The sequence below is a fragment of the Cavia porcellus genome, unplaced genomic scaffold (genome assembly GCF_034190915.1).
Source record: "Cavia porcellus strain 051 isolate PalLab524CR breed Dunkin Hartley unplaced genomic scaffold, mCavPor4.1 scaffold_37, whole genome shotgun sequence".
NCBI classification, from domain to species: domain Eukaryota; kingdom Metazoa; phylum Chordata; class Mammalia; order Rodentia; family Caviidae; genus Cavia; species Cavia porcellus.
In genome coordinates, this window is record NW_026947520.1 from 6,455,144 (window position 1) to 6,467,905 (window position 12,762).

The following is a 12,762-nucleotide window of genomic DNA, read 5'->3' on the forward strand; positions in this document are numbered from 1 at the left end:
AATGTCTTCCACTCAGGTGCAGATCTCAACTGCCACATGTGGACTCACCACAGCTGTGGAGCAGTTCAGAAAATGGGGACACTGCAGGCTGGTCAAGGTATGGAGCTTGAAATAAGAGACGGGCTCATGACTGCTACAGTTTCCTTCAGTAGAAGCAGAATGATGAGAATATTTTGCTTAAAAGACTAAATAACTGAAAGTATTTACTCACAAGAATATACACTGCAACATTAGTTTGAGGATACCAAAGAAAATGGCTGCATCCCTAAGTAAAATGAAATATGACCCTTAATGTATGTGTGGTTTCCTTTGATGTCACTGACGCACAGACATCAGGGACAGACACACTGTGGAACAGAGCAAAAATTAGAAACAAAAATCGTTATCAAAAAACCAAAACAAACCCTTGGAAAGCAGGACTGCAGGTAAAATAATGTTTTACACTGGCCTGGCCTTCTAGAGGGCAGTGTGCCCCAAGTAGCTTTAACTTTCACACCTTTCTGGGGGTCTGAATTCAAACAATAATCAAATTACAGGAGGGATCAAATAAAAAGAGAATGTGCCTCAAGGACACCAAACCTCAGTCCCAGTGCAGAAGGCAATTAGAGTGATGCTCTGAAGCACATGCTGACCACAGTTAAAAAGCAGAGAATCTAAAACACTGTTAATAGGATTTTCAGTCTTATTCTGTGAAAGAAACTGCAGGCCAGAAAGGTATCAGATAGCTTAAGTAGATCGACCCTTTCTGCAAAGTGTCTAAAACTGAAGCTGAATATTTTATTCCATGAATACACAACATTGCTATCAATTGCCAATGAAGGATAATGTACACCTGTAATCCCAGCACTCTGGGAGGGTGCGAAAGAATGAGGAAAAATTTAAGCCTAGCCTTGGAAACTTAGAAAATTAGTGAGACCGTGTGTTAAAATTTGTAAATAATTTTACAAATATATGAAAATATCCATCATTTAGAAATTCCAGAAATCCCAGTGCAAGGTACGTTAACTACTATTAATCTATACTAAGTTTTACCATTTTATACACTCAAAAAGAGTATCTTTATAAGATGCTTATTATTTCAAAAAATGTAGTAATACCTTGATCAAATTCTTGTTCAAAATATAAATTTAGGACAGAAAAAATAAGAATGATCAAATTCTCTTCATACTGAGCTACTCATATCCTAAGAGGGTATATTCAGTAGCATATCTGCACTCACTTCAGTAAAAACTTTAAAAAATTAAAACAACACAAACACCAGGCAGAACATCAATGCCTACATGATGGTAAATCTGATGCTAGTTGTGTTGACTAAAACACATATTCAAGAAAACCTCACAAAGATTTGATTTCTCAGTTGACAGGTGACTTTTGACTTTTCATTTTTATATTATTTTGTCTTTCTTTCTTTCTTTCTTTCTTTGTTTCTTTCTTTCATTTTGTTCTTAGAAAGGGTTTTGCTATGCAGTTCAGGCTGGTCTTCATCTTACCTTGTAGCCCAGGATGACCTCAAACTCACTACAATCCCCTGCCTCAACCTTCTAAGTACTGGAATGATAGGGGTGCACCAACATCCCTGACTGGGTTTTCCTTTTTAAATTTTCTCCAAAGCAAAATTAGTCAGATTATGTTATATTCTTATATTTTCTCAGGTTGATTATTCAAAATCAAATCAGAAGGCACTGAAAACATGCTGAAGGAGTTTCAAAATTGTAACCAACACATAACATAGTGGAACATAACATACCATGGCATAGTACAGCATAATAAAACAAAACAAAACAAAAACCAACCACTTAACTCTGCTTGAATTAGCTGCTTCCAAAGATAGTTTAAGAATTTCTAAGTTAGCCATACAATAGAAATATGATCCAGTAATTTCACATTCAAGCACTTTTCTTTGAAATAAAAGTGTATATACACACAAGAACATGAATAAAAATGGCTGTGGTACCCTGCTTTCAAGAATCAAGCCATAAACAGAACAAATCCCCATCAGGACATAGGTGACATATGCATGAACAAGTCGCAGTTGTTTGGTTCAGCCCCATAATAGCAGGTGGTGACAGCACAGGAGGAGCCCAGCATGGAGACACTGCTTGAAATATACCAAGAAAAGAGCATTGCCACTAAACAGGCTCAGCACCATCACTTACAGGCAAGGCAAACTACCCAAGAGAGACACAAAGCTCATAGTCTGTTTGGGATGTGAAGACAGGAAGTGATAGCAGCTGCTAGGAGACAAGTTCCCCAGGAGTGACACGAATGTGTCCTTCATCCACATGGGGCAATGAGTTTCATGGCCTTGCAAAGCCTTCCCTTGCTCTCACCACCTGCTGTCCCCCCTCACAGGCTGTCAGAGTATGGAGCACTACAGTGTGTGGCTGAAGTAAACATCCAAGGACTCATAAGTAATCATTCATAGGCATGTGAGTGCAAGACTTGCTAGGAATCCTCCTCCCCCAGACATGTGGAAGTTTTAACATGAAACATTCACATCCTTCAAAGGAAAAATATTATGGGCAATCTGGGAACATCTCCATGCTCCCTAATGGAATTGAAATGAAACAACCATATGCCCAGGAAAGGAAGTCACATGAAAATGTGACATATCTCTAAGTGAAGACACTAAACACCTCATCTTCAGAGACAAGGGACCCTTTGGATTGAATTGTGTGCTTGGCATCATGCATGCCACATCTGAAGCAGCTACATGTTTGCTGTATTTAAATTTTCAAAGTGTAGGAAAGTGTAAAACCACACTCAGTTTTCCAGTTTTTCACCTGCTGTTTCTAAGGAGAACAGATTTATAAAAATAAATTGGGCATTAGAGGTGGCAGCCCAGCTATGGACTCTAGTGTATGACCTCATTTGCTTGGCAACAGACGTAAACAGAACTCTGAAGAATCTGGTCACCAAGCACTTTGGTCTGGTGATAGTTGGCATTCACAGGCACTTGGCTAGAGAGAGTGATCAGTCAATATGTTAGGCTGCTTTTCCAGGCCTCAAAACCCCAGCCTCAGGACCCGCCATAGGAAAACTACCTGGGAACAAGTGAGAGGATGATTCATTCAGCCAAGATACTTCAGGGTGCTCACCGGGAAGTGCCCAAGCATCAAAGGCAGCACAGGATAGGATTCACCAGGCACAGTCCCCAGGGACCCAGACAGAAGAGGTAGCCTAGGTCAGATGACCCTAGGCTCTGCCACCAGCCACTCAGAGACACAGACTCTAGGACAAGGCTATTTAGGCCTGGCCACCACTGTAAGTCTGCATAAGCAATTCCCTCCCTAGGTCATCAGTGTGAGGGCATCTGAGGACAGGCACTGAGGGCATACGCTCCTGGGCAGGGACAGGGAAACTGAGCCAGGGCCACTGTCATGTCCACATTTCCATCTAGGACAGGGCTGGCAGGAGGAGAATGGCAGTGGCCATGTTCATCCACAGCCTCCAGAGTCATCTCCTGTCCTCCTGGGTAGAAGTCTGTGATAGTGCTTTTTGTCTTTGAGGAACATAAGTTTATGTTGTTTAACAAAGTAAATCCTGTGGTTTCTCAGAGCCTCAGGCTTTCTCCAGGCTTCTGGGCTCTGGCCCAACAGAGCTGTACACAGGACATGGGCATGGAGCTGGCCCCTGGGCCCTGTGTGACATGTCCCTGCTTCAGACATGGTACTCAGAATAACAATAGATATCTGCTCTGGTGCAGGGTGTGTCAGAAGAAGGGATTGAAGAGCAGCCAATAGAATATTGAGGGGAATTTAGGGTCAGATTAACTGTTTAAGCACTGTGCCTGTGGTCCTGCTCTCAAGGAATCTAGACTCCAAGAGCTCAAATACCATATGCTCTCTACTCAGCATCTACCTTGTCACAGGCAAGGTCATTGTACACACATTGGTGGAGAAGGGGAACTGGGACATAAACACAAAGTCACTTCATTTCTTGGCATGATTGCTTTCTGCCGTTGTATCTCATATTCAGCCCTAGGCCTGGTGTCCATGGACCATTAGCTGGCTTCGTCTCCATCTTATCTCCCGCTCTTAAACATCATCAACTTACCACAGATGTGCTCACCTCAAATGTCAGTCCACTCTGTGCATTTCTCTGGCTCTTGTCTTACAGGAATTTTTCAGGCATCGCATTTCCTTTTTTAGGAGGCTCAGGGCTAAATGAGCACAAGAAAAGAACAGTGAACACAGCTGCTCACCTTCCAGGGCTATGGAAGAGTAGCTTAATTCCTTCCTGTGGACATTCTATTAGGAAACTGGGGAACGTTTTGTGGGGCCTCATTAATGGATCTGGACATCTAGAATGATCCTCCATTTTGTCATCTCTAAAATTGAAGGCTGTCTTAAGACTCATAGGTTTTGTTAATGCATAGACTTCTTTTCTGCCTCTCCTCTATCAAGGTGATGTGAGCATGGTAGTATTCCTCAGGGAGCCCTGTAGCACAAGCCTCTGTGGACAATTTAGAGAGTGGGCTTTGCTTCAGCTCCAACCCTTCTGAGAAGTCATGTGCACGACACCAATTCCATGTCTCCCCACTGTCTCATCACAGATCGGAAGTCAGCCAGCAGAGAGCCTGGCAGATGTCTGTACAGCAAGCCAGGTGCAGGCAGATGGACCTCACAGCCTGAAGGAGACTCTGGTCTTAGCCTTCCTGGACACCTGCCCCAGCTCTGGACATTCTTCTCTCGCTTCCTCCATGGCTGACATCTCAGCCCTGCAGGCACCAAAGCTGAGAAGGTGAGTTCTTACCTTAGCAGCCCAGCGAGACTTGGCCACCTGCAGATTCAGGTCCTGGCCATGTGCAAGTTGATCATTCAACTCCAGTTTACAATGCTGAACGATGAGGTGCTGAGTGCATTGAGAACTCAGGGTCACTGGGGCTGAAATGTGGGCTCCATGCAAAGTGGTTAGCTGTGGCCTTGGCCCCATGAAGACCTACAGTAGAGGCTGGGCTGATTCCCATGAATGATCTTCCACCCCCTTTACTGACCAACACTTGGGGAAAGCTTTCTATTCTTGGAAAAGAGATTGTAGTGTCACTATATGGGCCTCAGGGTTTGTTCAACACAGGCAACCCTGAGTACAGCAAAGAATCCATGACTGTCAGATATCATGGAAGAGCAAATAGGTTTAATTATGCTACAAATACACATGAAGACACACTGCATGCAGACACATTTCTGGGTATTGGGCCTGACCTTGTAAGCAGAGAAGATGCAACTCCTGCTCTTTTGAGTTACAATGTACTTTGGAGGCCACAGAGTCCCCATTTGCAGCAGAACAGATATTGCTCACCTAAAAGCCATTTTTCTGGACCCCTGGCCTCCCTCAGTGTGGGTACAGACCATGCACAAGTGCCCAAGCTAGAGAATGCAGAAAGGCAAGACAGATACCAACTGACCTCTCACGTCTCAGATATTTGTGGAGTAGGAGCCCTGACCCATTGAGTGCAATGAAATGGCATATAGCAGTCACTGCCTTCACCAAGCTGACTGCACTGGGGAGGGGCAAGGGGACAATATGTCATAAAGTACAAGTGTGATACAACTATTCAAGGTCTCCCTCTCACAGAGATTTCTTTCAGCCTCTAACGTCTCCTTGGGCCCAAAGTGCCCCACTCTGGGTGGGAGAGGATGTGGCTGGATGCTGTATAGACTGGGTAAAAGGCCTACACCCCTCCCAAAGATGAGTTCCCCAGGAATATGAGGCTTCTCACTCAGCTGGCTGCCTTCTGCCCCAGATTCACATCTTCTGTGCTTGAGTCTTCATTGGAACTGTACTTCCATGTAGATCCCCAGGCTAAGTTTCTTCAGGAACAGCTAGAGCACCCTGAACCTCCCAGGCCTGAGCTCCAGAGTTTATGGGCTTGTGGGCAGGGGATATGCCTTGGAACTCAGCAAAGTGCCCAAATGCTGTGTGACCCAGGAGCATGAGATCCTCAGCAGTCAATGTGGGGATGTTCTGGGAGGCTTTGCTAGGGCTGAGCTGGTGCACACAGCTGCCTCTGACAGGCAGTGGGAAGGGTTTGCCTCAAGAAATCCATGGACAGTTGGTGATATTTTCTCTTCCTGAAATTACAGGGCCAGTTTCAGTCCATGCATAAGTTGCACCTCCTGACCTTGTGCCAGCTCGACCTGCAGCTCTCTCACCAGCTCTGGCCCCACAGCAAGAGCCAGCACCTGGATTCCCTTGTCCATCAACTGCAGAGCTGGACATCCTGGGTGCTCCACAGCAGGAGTCATCTCTTGAGTTCTACCTGTGGTCAGCTCTTGACCCACACCTGCCATTCCCCTCTCTTCCAGTTTTATTTATCATTGTATTCATCACTACTCTTATTTCTCAGAGATTTGTTAGTGACAGAACAAAATAAATAAAATTTAACATTTTAATGAAGTTTAAAGTAATCAGCTTGCTGGCATTTAGTGTATTCTCAATGTTGTGCGGATTTCCCCACTGTCCAATTCCAGAATGCTCTTCAAATTTTTACACAATGCTTTTTTTTTTACTTTCCCCTTCTGCTCCACCCGAGCCATCAGTGATCTTACGTCCTTATAATTAACTTATGTTACATTTCCCACATCAATACCATCAAGTTTTCTTTGCTCAGAGAATGCTGGTAGTGACTTTTAGGGTTAGTTAGATTTAAGGTTCAGGTTAGAGTTAAGGTTAGGGCTGGAATAAGCTTCCAAATATTGCATCATACCCACTGCAATGATCATAAAGAAAGGACAATCCAGACAAAGCAGTGCTTTGTGCTGGCAATGGCTTGGCCCTGAACTAGGTTCTCAATGCCCGCAACATTGAGAACAGTCATGAGTTGATGGACTGCACCATTGTGCACAAGGTAAGGCCTTATTTCCATTCTATGCATCACATGTGCCATGGACTTATCAAAAACATAATCAGTACACACTGTAAATAAGTAGTAATAAAAATATGATAATTTATAAGCAAAACACACAGCAAAAAAATCCACTTTTGATATGTGTGTATAAAAGCACAACTGATGAAAAACCTCATGCAGGAAGGACACACTCTACCTGGCCAGCACTCAGTCCTTCACGCACATGCAAACCTGAAGATCAAAGCATCAGCTGTCCTCAAACTAAGACCTCACTAAGGGAATATTGGGGCCAACCTTACTATCATGAGAACTGCACTTTTATACTTTGCTCTATGCAAAACCTAACAGAGACACATAGAGATCTTACTGTGTGCTGACTATCCAAGATCCCCAGAAGCAGCTCACTTGGGAAGACACGTGAACCCACACTGCCAATAGCTGGTGATGACTAAGTCATGGAACAGAAAATGAAAACAAAATGCAGGCAAATCTTCTGGAGGGTCCCTCAGTTGGGCTCCCAAGTCCAGCCTTTGTAGCTCTGCTCAGACTCCTGATTTCTAGCAAAGTGATCAAAATAGCTGTCTCCTCTCTGGCCTCAGGATACAGGCTCAGAAGTGGGTGTAACACTTACAGATGGAGGTGCCTCTTGTCCTTCTATATTTTCTGTCTTGGCAGAGAAAGCCCCTTGTGTTCCTCTACTTTCCTCCCCTGCCTGCACAATGGAGTTTCAAAGGCTGAGCTGCTGCCAAGTGGGCTGGGTGGAGATGGCTAGCAGGTCATTCAATATACATTTTATCAACATACTTTTATATGTGACATGATAAGAACAGGTGCCTTACAGAGTACATAAGGAGCTGATTTCAGTAGGGGTTATGATGGGCATGGGTTCTCCCTACCACACATTAATACTGTGACTGGTTTTAACACACTATGAACCACAGGAAAAGTGAGTCCCCATATGTTCAGAAAACAAGGGAGGCTAAGATATTCTGGTAAGTAACTCCACTGTGTGACAGTGGGGTCAACAGATAACACTGTCCTTGGGCTTCAGCCTGGGGATTGAATCATCTGAACCCATTGTCTGCTTGAAGGCTGCACATCTGTTGCTTGGGGAGCTTCATTCCAGGTCAAGGTCAAAACATTTTAGAACTTTGATGCTCTGTGCATACAGAGGAGGGATGGAAGTGAGGCAGATGTTTGTCACAGGACTTAGGAATTGATCTTCAAGGTGCAGGCTTGAAACTTGATCTGTTTTCTAAAGCTTTACCCCAAAAGAAATTTGGGCTTTAGGATGTTATGTGTGCCTTAGAACAGGGGACAGAGGCTTTAGTTTTGTGGGGTATTAAAGTTCCCTGGGTCTGTGGTATGAGATTTTCTCAGAGATAAGGTGGTGAATGGATATTTTAGTGGGTAAAAGGAGAAGAAACAACACAGAGCCAACATTAGCAACAGCAGTAAGCAAGCATCTTTATTATCCAGCCTGGATATATCATCCATCGTTCGGCATTACATTCTTGCATACTGTCACAAACCTTAGCACATCCATGACTGTCTATGCTAAGTCATGCTTATTGACTTGTGTCCATGCTGTGCATATGCTATTCATTTGGGTCAGTTCCATACAGTCCTCAAAGCCTTTGGGGTTGAAAAAATGTGAAGTGGTTTCCCACATTCCACCACTTCAAAGATCAGGGAAAATATGCTTATTGTAAGTGACCCATATGGTGGACTCATGCACACAAAAACCACAACCACAATAAATGTAAAGCATAACACCACTAATCCCACCACAGTGCAGCTTATGGCCACCCAGAGTGAAGTGGATCCCAAGGATTCCCTCCACTGCATGTGCAGGTCTTGCTGCAAGGCCTGGAGGGCAGAGAACTCCACATCCATTTCTTTAAAAAAATTTTTTTATTAAAAGAAACAATAAAGAAGGTAGCATACAGATCTCAAAAATTACATCTTAAAATCACTAATTGATACATTACATATTATCATAAAATAATTGTTAGAGTTACAAAAAAACCATAAAAAGTGGCTAAACACTCAAACATTTACAGTGCAAACCCTTCTTATCAAAGATTAACAGAAATTTAGTAATATGGACATCTATCTTATACACTATACATACCATTATATCCTTTAGAGCAGTTTCCATTCTCCTTTACAATACCTATTATACTTTTTGGATCATATTACTTTGTCATTTTTTAGTATGTTTTACACCATAGACACAATGTGATATTTACTACAGTGAGTGTTGTTTATTTCACTTATTAGGATATTCTCAAGTTGCCTCCATTTACCTATAAAGAACTCAAGACCATCCTTTTCTATATCTGAGTAGTATTCCATTGTATAAAAATACATTTTTATTCACTATGCAGGTGATGACTATTTTGGTTGTTTTCAAGATTTAGCTATCACATATTGTGTTGCTATGAACATGTGGGCACATATATCACTGTGACAAGACATTTTCCATTTTTATGTGAAAATACCGAGGAAAGGAATAACTGGATTGAATGGGACTTCCAATCTTTGTTTTTTGAGGAATCTCAATACTGATTTCCACAGTCGTTGCACCAGTCTGCACTCCCACCAAATCATCAAGAAGATTATACACCATGACCAAGTGGGATTTACCCCAGGAACACAGGGGTAATTCTTGATGTTCTTTTTCCCCCCGCAGAATCACCAACGTTTGTTATCAGTTGATTTCTTGATGGCAGCCATTCTTTCTGGAGTGAGAGAAAACCTCAATGCTGTCTTAATGGTGAACATTTTTTCATATATTTATTTGCCACTTGTATATCTTCATCTGAGAACTGTGTGTTTATTTTTGATTCCCATTTTTGGAGATGGTCTTCGAAGCTAGGGGCTTGATGTTTTTCAGTTCTTTATATGTTCTGGATATAAGTCCTATGTCTGAGTGGCTGTTTGCTAAAATTCTTTCCCATTTTGTGAGTTTACTTTTCACTTAGTTGTTCATTTCTTTTGAAGTGCAAAAATATTTTAATAATATGAGATCCCAGTTGTTGATTCTTTGAAGTATTTCCTATGTGGTTTGCATTTTATTCACAAATTCTCTGCCAACCCCAATATCCCCAAGATTTCTACCTACCTTGTTCTCCAGTTGATGTAGTGTTTCTTTTTTGATATTTAGATCCTTGATCCATTTGGACTTTAGTTTAGTGTATGGTGATAAACATGAATGTACTTTCAGTGTTCAGCATGTGGAAAGCCAATTTTTCCAACACCATTTATTATGGAGGCTATCTTTCTTTTAGGGAACATATTTAGCCCGTTTGTCAAATGTAAGGTTGCTGAGTGTCTTTGTGGTAGTGTTTGCATCTTCTAATTTATTCCATTGATCCTCAGGTCTCTGCCAGTACTATGTTGATTTTTGTTTCTGTGACTCTGTATATAATTTTAAGTCAGGAATTGAGATAACTCCTGTCTTGCCTTTGTTACCCAAAATCACCTTTGCTCTTCTAGGTTTCTTCTGTTTCCAGATGAGTTGTAGGAATATTTTCTCTATATCTGCAAGGTATGTTAATGGTATTTTGATTGGGATTGAATTGAATCTGTGTAACACTTTTCGGAGTATGGCCATTTTCACGGTGTTGGTTGTTCCTAACCACAATCAAGGAATATCCCTCAATTTTAAAATATCCTCCACAATCTCTTTTTTTAGAGTAGTATAATTTCCAGCACATAACACTTTTATATTCTTGGCTAGGTTGATTGCTAAGTATTTCATTATTTTATGTGCTATTACGGAAGGTGATATTTCCATAATTTCTCTCTCATGGCATTTGTGTACAGGAATGCTATTGATTTTTTTGAGTATTCATTTTGTATCCAGCTACAATGCTGAATTTGTTTATCACCTTTCGTAGTTTTTTAATGGAGTTTTTGGGGTCTTCTATGTAGAGTATCATGTCATCTGGAAGTAATGATAATTTAACTTTTCTTATTTTTATTCCTTTTATTTCACACTCTTGTCTCAATGCTCTAAATAATATTTGCAGAACTATATTGAATAGGAGTTGGGATAGTGGACATATTTGTCTTCTTCCTGATTTTAGTGTGAAGGCTTTCAATTTTTGTCCATTTAGTATAACATTGGCCATAGATTTGTCATCAATGGTCTTTATGAGATTGAGGTAGATACCATCTATTCCAAGTTTCCATAGGCTTTTCATCATGCACATGTTTTGGACTTTATCAACAGTTTTTTCTGCCTCTTTTGAGATGATCATGTGATTTTTTATTTTTGGCTTTGTTGATGTGGAGTAATTCATTTATTAACTTGCATATTTTGAACAATTCCTGTATTCCCACTTGGTCATGGTGTATAATCTTCTTGCTGCTTTGCTGAATTCTACTTGCTAATATTTTATTGAGAATCTCTGAATGTTCATGAGTGAGACTGGCATTTAGTTCTCCTTATTGGTTGGGTCTTTTTCTGATTTTGGTATCAGAGTGATACTTGCCTCCAAGAATGAAGTTAGGGAGGACTGGTTCTCTTTCAATTTCATTGAATAGTTTAGGGAGTATTGAAGTTAGGTCTTCTCTAAACTTTGTATGGAATTCAGCCATGAATCCATCAGATCCTGGGATTTTGTTTGTTGGTAAGTTTTAAATTGTTTTCAATTTCAGTAGCTGATGCTGGGTTATTCAAAATTGTTTTATCTTCTTCATTGAACTTTGGTAGTTCATGTTGTTAGAAATCTGTCCATTTCCTCTGTGTTTTCCACAATTTGTGAATAGAGATTTTCAGAGTAGGTATTCATGATCTTTTGAATTTTCATGGAATCTGTAGTAATTTCCCTCTTCTCTGTTGTTATTGGGTGGATTTCAGTTTTTTCTTTCTTTTTCTTAATAAAGCTTGCCAAGGGATTGTCAATTTTGTTTATTATCTCAAAAAAAAACCCAGCTGATTCCTTAATTCTTTGTAATGTTTTTTAATTTCAATTGCATTATTTTCTGCACTAATCTTTACAATTTCCTCTCTTCTATCAGTGTTGGGTTTGACTTGCTCCTTTTCTAGAAACTTGAGATGTAACATTAGGTTATTTATTTCTGTTCATTCCATTTTCTTCATGTGACCATTTATTGTTATATATTTCCCTCTGAGGACTGCTTTCATTGTGTCCCATAGGATACAGTATGTTGTATCTGTTTTTTCATTGTATTGTAAGTATTGTTTTTTGCCCTTTAATTTCATCTGTAACATACAGGTTATTCAGAAAGTTGTTATTTAATTTCCATGTATATGAAGGCTTTGCACTTTTTTGCAATTGATTTCCAATTTTATTGAGATATGAACTGATATTATGCATGGGATAATTTTGTTCCTTTTGCATTTAGTTAAGCATGCTGTATCGGTTAATATATGATCTATTTTGGAGAAGGTCCCATGTACAGCTAAGAAGAATGTGTATTCTAATATAAATTATGATGTTGTTGGGTGGAACACTCTGTAAACATCCATAAGGTCCATTTGCTCACAGGTATTATTTAGTGCTGTTATTTCTTTGCAGACTTTTTGTCTCATTTATCTACCTTAACAGTGGGGTGTTAAAGTCTCCTATTGCAATTATATACTTGTGTTTGGTTTTTCATGTCCATTAGTATTTGTCTCATATAGATGGGTGCTCCTGTATTTGGTGCATATATATTTGTAATTCTTCCTCTTTAAGTTTCTCACTTACATGTATGTAGTGGCCTTCTTTATCTCCTTTAAACATTTTAGGTTTAAAGTTCAAATTTTCTGCAAGCAGAATAGCTACCCTGCTTTTTTCTGGTTTCCTGTTTCATGGAAAGCTGTTTTCCATCCTTTGTCTTTTAATCTATGAAGTTTTTTTTTCTTTTTTTTTTTTAGTAAGATGTGTATCAGGAAT